Source organism: Dasypus novemcinctus, chromosome 27 (assembly GCF_030445035.2).
Source record: "Dasypus novemcinctus isolate mDasNov1 chromosome 27, mDasNov1.1.hap2, whole genome shotgun sequence".
NCBI classification, from domain to species: domain Eukaryota; kingdom Metazoa; phylum Chordata; class Mammalia; order Cingulata; family Dasypodidae; genus Dasypus; species Dasypus novemcinctus.
Genome location: NC_080699.1, coordinates 33,436,251 through 33,444,451, shown reverse-complemented (window position 1 = coordinate 33,444,451; position 8,201 = coordinate 33,436,251).

Sequence of the window (8,201 nt, the reverse complement as noted above, 5' to 3'; positions counted from 1 at the left end):
CCAGAGACTGATATAGCAAATATTTCTAATTGAGGGGTCAGTGACCAGCCTAGCCAATAACTCACATGGAGAGGCAACCTGTAATGTAGTCAAGGCCTGGTTTGAATGCACAAAAGAGTTTGACCATGTTAAAGTTTATTCCTTGTTTTTATATATATTTTAAGCAATTTAATGCAACACATCATATATCAATTGACTGTTTACTTATACAATTTTACCATTAAGATAATAGTAGATATTTTACTTCAGTAATAGAGGGAAAAAACTATAAATCATTGTTAAAATGAAAACAGAAGATTCCCAATAGAATCAAGATAACTTTTTATTACTATTTACTTAAATATGCTCCTTGTGGTGGCCTTCAGACAGGTTTTATTACCATGAAGTTATTTTTTGCAACTAATACCAATCCAAGTTTTTAGTTAACAATGGCTTCTAGAAATAGAACTATTTAAACATTTTCAGTTTGGAAGATGTTTTACAAACTCTTTATAATTGACTACAACTACATTGACTAGCTACCTTACATTTAAATAAATTTATTAAATTACTATTACTAACCAAAGAAATTTACTTTATTTATTTAAGAGAGCATATCTACAATCTTTCTTCTTTAGCTTAATTTCATTAATGTGAACTTACAATTTTTATTACTCTAAAGATTTTGTACATATAATGTTAATTTAGTTAATGAGTAATTTATTAACTAAGGAGATTACACCCAAGCTAAATAAATTTGAAACCGTTATAGTTTATGCAAGGAATGTTCTCCTTTTTCTTCACAGGAAGCTAAAACTTCTTTTCCTTGTTTAAGTTATGAAAATGAATAATTTTTAAAAGCATAGTGACTACCAGGTTTCAAAACACATACACAATTACCTAATTTGTTTAATCATAATCCAGGAAAGATTTATCCATAGTTTTTATGGACTTTTTTTTTTTCACTTACTAAAATTTGTCAACAGAGCCACTAATTACCCTTATTTTATGGCTGTAAAAAGGTTTAAACTGGAAAATTACAGGGCAAACTGATTCTTAATTCCCCAGCCTAGTAGGTAGGTTTAATCTGCCACACCTAGCCCTGCCCTCAAAGCTCTTGCAAAGAGGAGGCCCTTTCCCAATATTTCCTATAATCAGATTTTTATATGACTTTTACATTCTGCTTAGTCTAATTTGGGCTCCAAGAATATTTATTCACATATATAACTGCATATTTAATTTTTAACAATTTGAATAGAGCTCTTTTAAGAATTTTCATTTGTTAATTTGATATTATCATCCTAATGCATGAAGACATACACTGAGCAAATGAGCAGACACAAATAGACACAGAAAAACAACTCATTGATATTACTTATAATTTGCATTATTTCGTGTACTGTTTAGCTTAATTTGGGTTCCAGAAATATATTACTTTATAACTGCATATTTAACCTCAACAATTTGAGCAAATAGGCAGACATGAATAGTTTGACACAAAAACATAACTTTAGTTACTTAAAACTTCCATTTTTTTACAAAATAAATGTGACTGCAAAACATTTCAAAGACTCCTGAAACTTTTCTTAATTTGCACTGACTGTGCAGTTTTGCACAAGAATTTTGTTTCTTTACTAATGGCTTGTAGCCAAAATGTTCCCAATGCTTTAGAGCCATTTTCTTTTGTTTCAGAACTTTATATTTTACCTTGAATTTAGCAGAATTTTGATAAGCAACAAGATTAATTCTAGGTATATTTACCAAGGCTATTTGAAGCCTCAGGGAGACTGGTTTCTCTCATGAATTGCCACTTTTAAGAACACTGACAGTCAAGACAGGAGACTTCCTTTTTTCCCCTTCAGTCCTTGGAGATAATAAAACTCCAGTGGTCATTTAACCCCAAGGGCTAAGAATTCCACCAGGCAGCAATTTAGTTTATACTTGGATTCCTGAGAGAAAGCAGGGCTACTAATACCAGTAGGACAGGAGACAGGGATGTCCCCAAGCCTGTCTTTCCCTGGACTATCAGGGCAGAAGCTGGTATGAAATAACCATAGGCAAAGGCAAGGGGTGAGGCTAGGCTTGAAATAACCATAAACAAAGGTAAGGTTAGTTTAGAATTTATACTTACAATAATAGTTTCAGGTTAAATTCACCAGTTTTAATTTCAGTTATCTTTCCACTGTTTTATAATATAAATGCATCTATAAATGATTTTAACTCTTAGTTACAGTTTTTATTAAGTTTTAACCTTAAGGTGAATTGGATACTTTTATTAATTAAGCTACAAGAATTTTATTAGTAACAATTCTTGTGAAGTTCTGCCTTTTCCTAGTACCGGAACAAATTCTCATTTGTGAGTTATGCATTTAATTAATCAGCAAGAGAGTATTGGCATTTAAAGATTCATTTTAACCTATATTTTTTCCTTTTTATTGTGAATTCTTAGGCACCAGCAACTGACAAAAGCCAAACACAGATTTCAAAGTGGCATTTCATTCCTTTTTTTTCTTTTTCCTCTGTAGTCTTACACCATGAAGTTCCAGCCAGACCATTGAAAAGGCTATCAAGTGATTAGAGGTCTATTGTTTTAAGCAATAGCCTCCTTTCTTCCTTTAGCCTCCTTTCTTCAGAGAAGTTTACAGTTCTAAAACATTTCAAAGTATTCCTACAGTCTTACAGAGAGAGGGATTTGGAAAAGTAAAGAACCTGGGCAGAATGCAAATGTATTTTGGCCTTGACACCCTAGGGAGGGAACTTTACTGCATTTGCTTTGATTCTACTTTTCATCCCCTTCACTGTCCCACTTCCAGGCAGTTGGGTGCACAACAATCAAATATGACTGTGGCTTATGAATAGAAGGTGTGGACTCACTGGAAAGGGGCAAGCCACTCCCCCCCTTTCCAGCTTTCTGCCAAAATGGGCAGACAGAACTTATTAAAATTCAGCACCCCTCCTGGGGACCCAGCCATCCTGACTGGGGCAGTCCCAACAAACCTGGGTGCGTGGCGCAGACACAAATGGCCTTCAAGCCCTGGCAAAGGGGCAGACCAGAGATGAGGCAGCAGAGCATGCTCAAACATCCAGACTCCTCAATTTTGCCCCATAATCAAGTCACCGCCTTGCCAATGGCAAGGGATGGTTCCAGCTCAATTAAATTCCACCACTTTACATAACACACAACTCCAACACCAGCATTGCGCTGACACAGACAGAAGCACAAAGGTCACTAATGTGACCCACAAGTTCTATATATATGTTGTTTTAGCATGGCTGCCCCCTAGAGCCATCACAAATCTTAGAGAGAACACTTAACTTAACATTAACATCTGGTATAAAGCGAATCAATTTGCAATTCAGCACATTAACAAAAGATTCCAGCTAGACCATTTTCACTGTTTAACTTTGTACCCCCAACCAAGCTTCACTAGAAAAGCCGATCCATTTTCCTGTAACCAAGTTTTTTTTGACACCCTAGGGAGGGAACTTTACTGCATTTATTTTGATCCTGCTTTTCATCATCTTCACCTTCCCCCCTTCCAGTCAGCAGGATGCACAGTAATTAAATAGGTATGCGGTATATGAATAGAAGGTGTGGACTCACTGGAAAGGGGCAAGCCACTCCCCCCTTTCCAGCTTTCTGCCAAAATGGGCAGATAGAACTTAACTCAAATTCGGCACCCCTCCCAGGGACCCATCCACCCTGACTGGGGCAGCCCAAACAAACCCGGGTGCGTGGCCCTGACACAGGCAGCCTTCAAGCCCCAGCAAAGGGGCAGACCAGAGACAAGGCAGCAGAGCATGTGCAGACATCCAGACTTGGCAGTTTTGACCTATAATCAATTCACCCTCTTGCCAATGGCTAGGGAGGGTTCCAGCTCAACTAAATTCCACCACTTTACATAACCACACAACTCCAGCACCAGCATTGAGCTGACACAGACAGAAGCACAAAGGTCATTAATCTGACCCATACGTTTTTTATATATATATATTTTTCAGCATGGCTGCTCCTGCCATGTTAAGAGAGAACACTTAACATTATCATCTGGTATAAAGCGAATTCATTTGCAATTCAGCACCATAACAAAAGAGATTCCAGCTAGACCTTTTTTGCTGTTTAACTTTACACCCAGACCAAGCTTCACTAGGGAAGCCGATCCATTTTCCTGTAACCAAGTTTTAAAAAATCCAGACCAATTTCCAGGACATTAGGACTCAAATCTATAAATAGCCCTTCCTATTATAATCAAGCCTCCACTCCTTTGGCAGATATAAGACCAGTACCAGATTTGAACATGGAGTTAGACAAACCCAAAACACCAGGCTTTTTCCCAGTTTTTCTCTTTTTTCCAGACCTAGAGAGAATGGCTTCTCACCAGTTTTCTGGGGCTACTAGGATTCTTTTTGTGAGGTGATCAGCCTCCCTCCCTAGCAATTAAAGCTAGGGTTCTCCAGACTGTGCTCACCCAGGGAGTCTTACCTTCTTCCATGTTCGGAGTTCTTTTTTGCTCCCAGAATCTTTCTCTTCAGACCTTCCATTGCCCTCAGTTTTTGTTGGGAAGATTCTGGTGGAGCCCACATCTTTTCTAAATTAAATTTAATCCAGGGGTGTCCAGATTTAGGGTTCACCCAAGTCCTCCTTGCTTCCTTGGGGATCTGAAAGGGGTAGCAAAGTGCTACTGTCTCTGGCCTTCGTTTGCATCTTGGGAGAGCTCCCCAAAATGTTGTAGAATTTGAGAGAAGTTCAATTATTTGCATATAGAAAGGCCAGGACTCAGGAATAATTTTGAGAATGAAAAATGGTTTATTGATGGCCGGGGGGACTCGGGAGCTTTCTGTTTTAAACCTGAGCCCTGAACAAGAATTTTGAGTTCCTTTTATACAGAGAGGAAAGGCTAAATGGTTCTTTTGTTTCAGTTCTCAATAGGCTTGAATTAGCATATATCTTCCACATCCTAGGTAAGCTTTTGGCATGGACTTCATACATTTTAGATAAGTTTTTAGCACATTTGGTTTGCATTTTCCCTGAATATTAAAGTTTATGGAGTTTGCATTGATAAACTGTTTCCTGGGACTGGAGTCGTTGTCATGGTCACCAAAGGCAGGGCTGCAGCCTCTCACCATCCCACACCCACAAGTCAGGACAGACAGCTTAGGTTAAGGTTATCCCTGAAGAGATAAAGAGTCTCCCACCCATAGGCCACATCAGTAAGCATTACATTTTCTTACAAGCTAAATTTTGCATGTTGGTTATTCAGTGAATTGGCTTTTGGCAATTGACTTCTTGGTAAATTAGCTTTCAGTGAATTGATTTTTAGGGAACTGACCGGATTCCTTTAGAAGGTAGAGTCAGTTTAACTCTATTATTGATGAGGACTGATTGATCAGCTGAAAGAATTTGCGTAAAGATAGTGACATCAGTTTTTATATGTTGAATTTTAGGTGTCTGCTGGGTGTTCAGATAGATATCAGGGAAATACAGATTTGACAGTCATGAGCAGAGGGTAATACAAGGCAGAGGAGTGGATAAAATCAGGGAATGTAGATAGGACACAGAGAGAACCTAGGGAATATCACTATTGGGCTCTTGAAGGAGACTGAGAAGTGCCCAAAAGTTAGAGAAAACAAGAAAGGTGAGGTGTCTTGAAAGGCAAGGAAAAGAAGTATTTTAAGAAGGAAGTTGTCTACAGTGTCAAGCTTCACTACAATTGGTTAGATTTACTTAAAAATCTTGTGGCATAGATAAGGCAGGTTTTGGTTTTCCTCCTTTATAGAGGAGGAATTCCCAGGCAAAGAGAATTTAGTGACTTGTCTAAGAGTGTATAACTGGACCCATATCTTTAGACTCCTAAATTTATGCTCCTACCAGGACATCACCTTGCCTCTTGATTTAAGCAAGCCAACAGGGTAAATTTACTGTACTGAGACTTACTTCTGTGAAATATCAGAACACTTTGATGTGGGCTATGGGTGGGAGGCTCTTCATCTCTTTGTAGATAACCTAAGCTGTATGTGACTTGTGGGTGTGGGACAGTAAGAGGCTGCAGTCCTGCCCTTGGTGACCATGGCAAAGACTCCAGTCCCAGGAAACAGTTTAGCAATGCAAACTCTATAAACTTTAAATATTTGAGGAAAACGCAAACCAAATGTGCTAAAAGCTTATCTAGAATGTATAAGGTCCACGCTAAAAGCTTACCTAGGATGTGGAAGATATATGCTAATTCAAGCCTATTGAGAACTGAAACAAAAGAACCATTTAGCCAATCCTCTCTGTATAAAAGGAACTCAAAAATCTTGTTCAGGGCTTGGGTTTGAAACAGAAAGCTCCCAAGTCCGTCTGGCTGTCAATAAACCATTTTTCCTTCTATATGCAAATAACTGAACCTCTTTCAAATTCTACAACAACTTCACAGACAGAGAGTGGCTTTCTTTTCCAGAAGAGGCCTTTGTAAATTGTATACCATTTATTCAATCCTGCATTAAGATTACAGAGGAATCTCTGTCTAACAAGGAGATCTTACTACATTGTTTTCTTTACTTTGCTTGGTTTCTTTGCACCTATAAGACATTTAATTTAATTATCAGTCAATTATATTATCACTATTATGCTTAGAGTAATCTCCCTGTTCCTACTCATCAAACTACATCTTTACCTTCTGTTAAATTACACTTGAAGGTTATCTTAGGTTTGTCTGATTAATCCCTCCTGTATTGTACTTTCCAGCACAATTTTAATTCATTTTGTTCCCTTTACATAGCTTGTAAATTATAGATGTTACTTTTTTTGTGCAGGTCTACTTTACTTTATTAATATGCCCATCTTTTCCTGGATTTAAATCCCTTATGAAAAATAATTCTGGTGTGAAGTGTTTTAAGTTTTGACAGCTCTCGTTCCAGCTATTTCTGTCACTAAGTAACTTTTCTTTGCCAGCACCTAAAGAAAAGGGGGAGGTTTTCTCTTTAAATACTTTGACCTTGACAGGCAGGAATCTTCTGGCATCGTTGTCATTTCAACATTAACATTAGTATATTAAAGACCTCATATTTAGTTTTAGTAAACCTAACTATGTGTAGCTTATATTATTATTATTATTATTGGGAAAGAAATAGGTTTATCAAATGTCTGCTTATCAAGACTTCTGATAAATTCTTTCAGACTGTAAAAAAAAGGTTTGCAATGTGGATTTTTATTGCCATATATTTGCATCCAAGTCCATTGTATTCAGCAAATCCCTAAGGAGCATCTATAATATATTCATCGCTCTGTTAGGTAACTGGTGTGATAGTGTACCAAAAGTTATGGGATTTAGAAATTTCCTTGAAGGAACTTTTAATTTTGTTAGGGCTTGTAGAATGTATTCTTGAAGTAATCAGTGAATAATATAAGGCTGAATTAGGTTAAGCACATTAAGAGTGATATGGAAAAATAAATGAACAGGAGTGCAAGAGAACAACTTGGTTCATGGTTAGTTTTCAGTTCTTTATTCCCTTGAGCCCTTGATAACATTATTATACCTTACTCTTGAAATTATCTCCAATGCTGACCTCTGTGAAATTTCATAAATTTAACCAATTTTTTACTAAATGAGTACTTAACTAAGGTCTAATTTAATCATCACAAACATGCATTCTAGGGAAGCTTTTAGCATGAACTTCATACATTCCATGTAAGCTTTTAACACATTTGGTTTGCATTTCCCCTGAATATTTAAAGTTTATAGAGTTTGCATTGCTAAACAGTTTTTCCGGGACTGGAGTTGTTGCCATGGTTACTAAGGGCCGGGCTGCAGCTCTCACTGTTCCACACGCACAGCTCAGGACACATACAGCTCAGGTTATCTATGCACAGCCCCTCCACCCTTAGCCTCTATCACTATAGTTACCTTTCTTTGCCATTTCTGTTGGTCAATATCCTTCTCCCATTATCCATTTGTATATAATTTCTGAAAGTTTCTGTTCTTAGTCTCTGCTATTCTGCCTTTAAACACTCCTGTTTGTGGCAATTTCCCCATTTTTATGTGATAACCTCTGTTCATATGATTCCCAATTTGTATATTAATTCCTTTGCACTAAAGCACTGATCAATTTTCTACTTTCTAATATTTGTCATTTGGAGGCTGTTTGATCTTGTCTGAAATCCAGATCTTTACCCTTACTATCTTTCATTTCTCCTCTTCTGACATCCTATCCATGTTTTCCCAGCTTGCAATCTTAGTCAA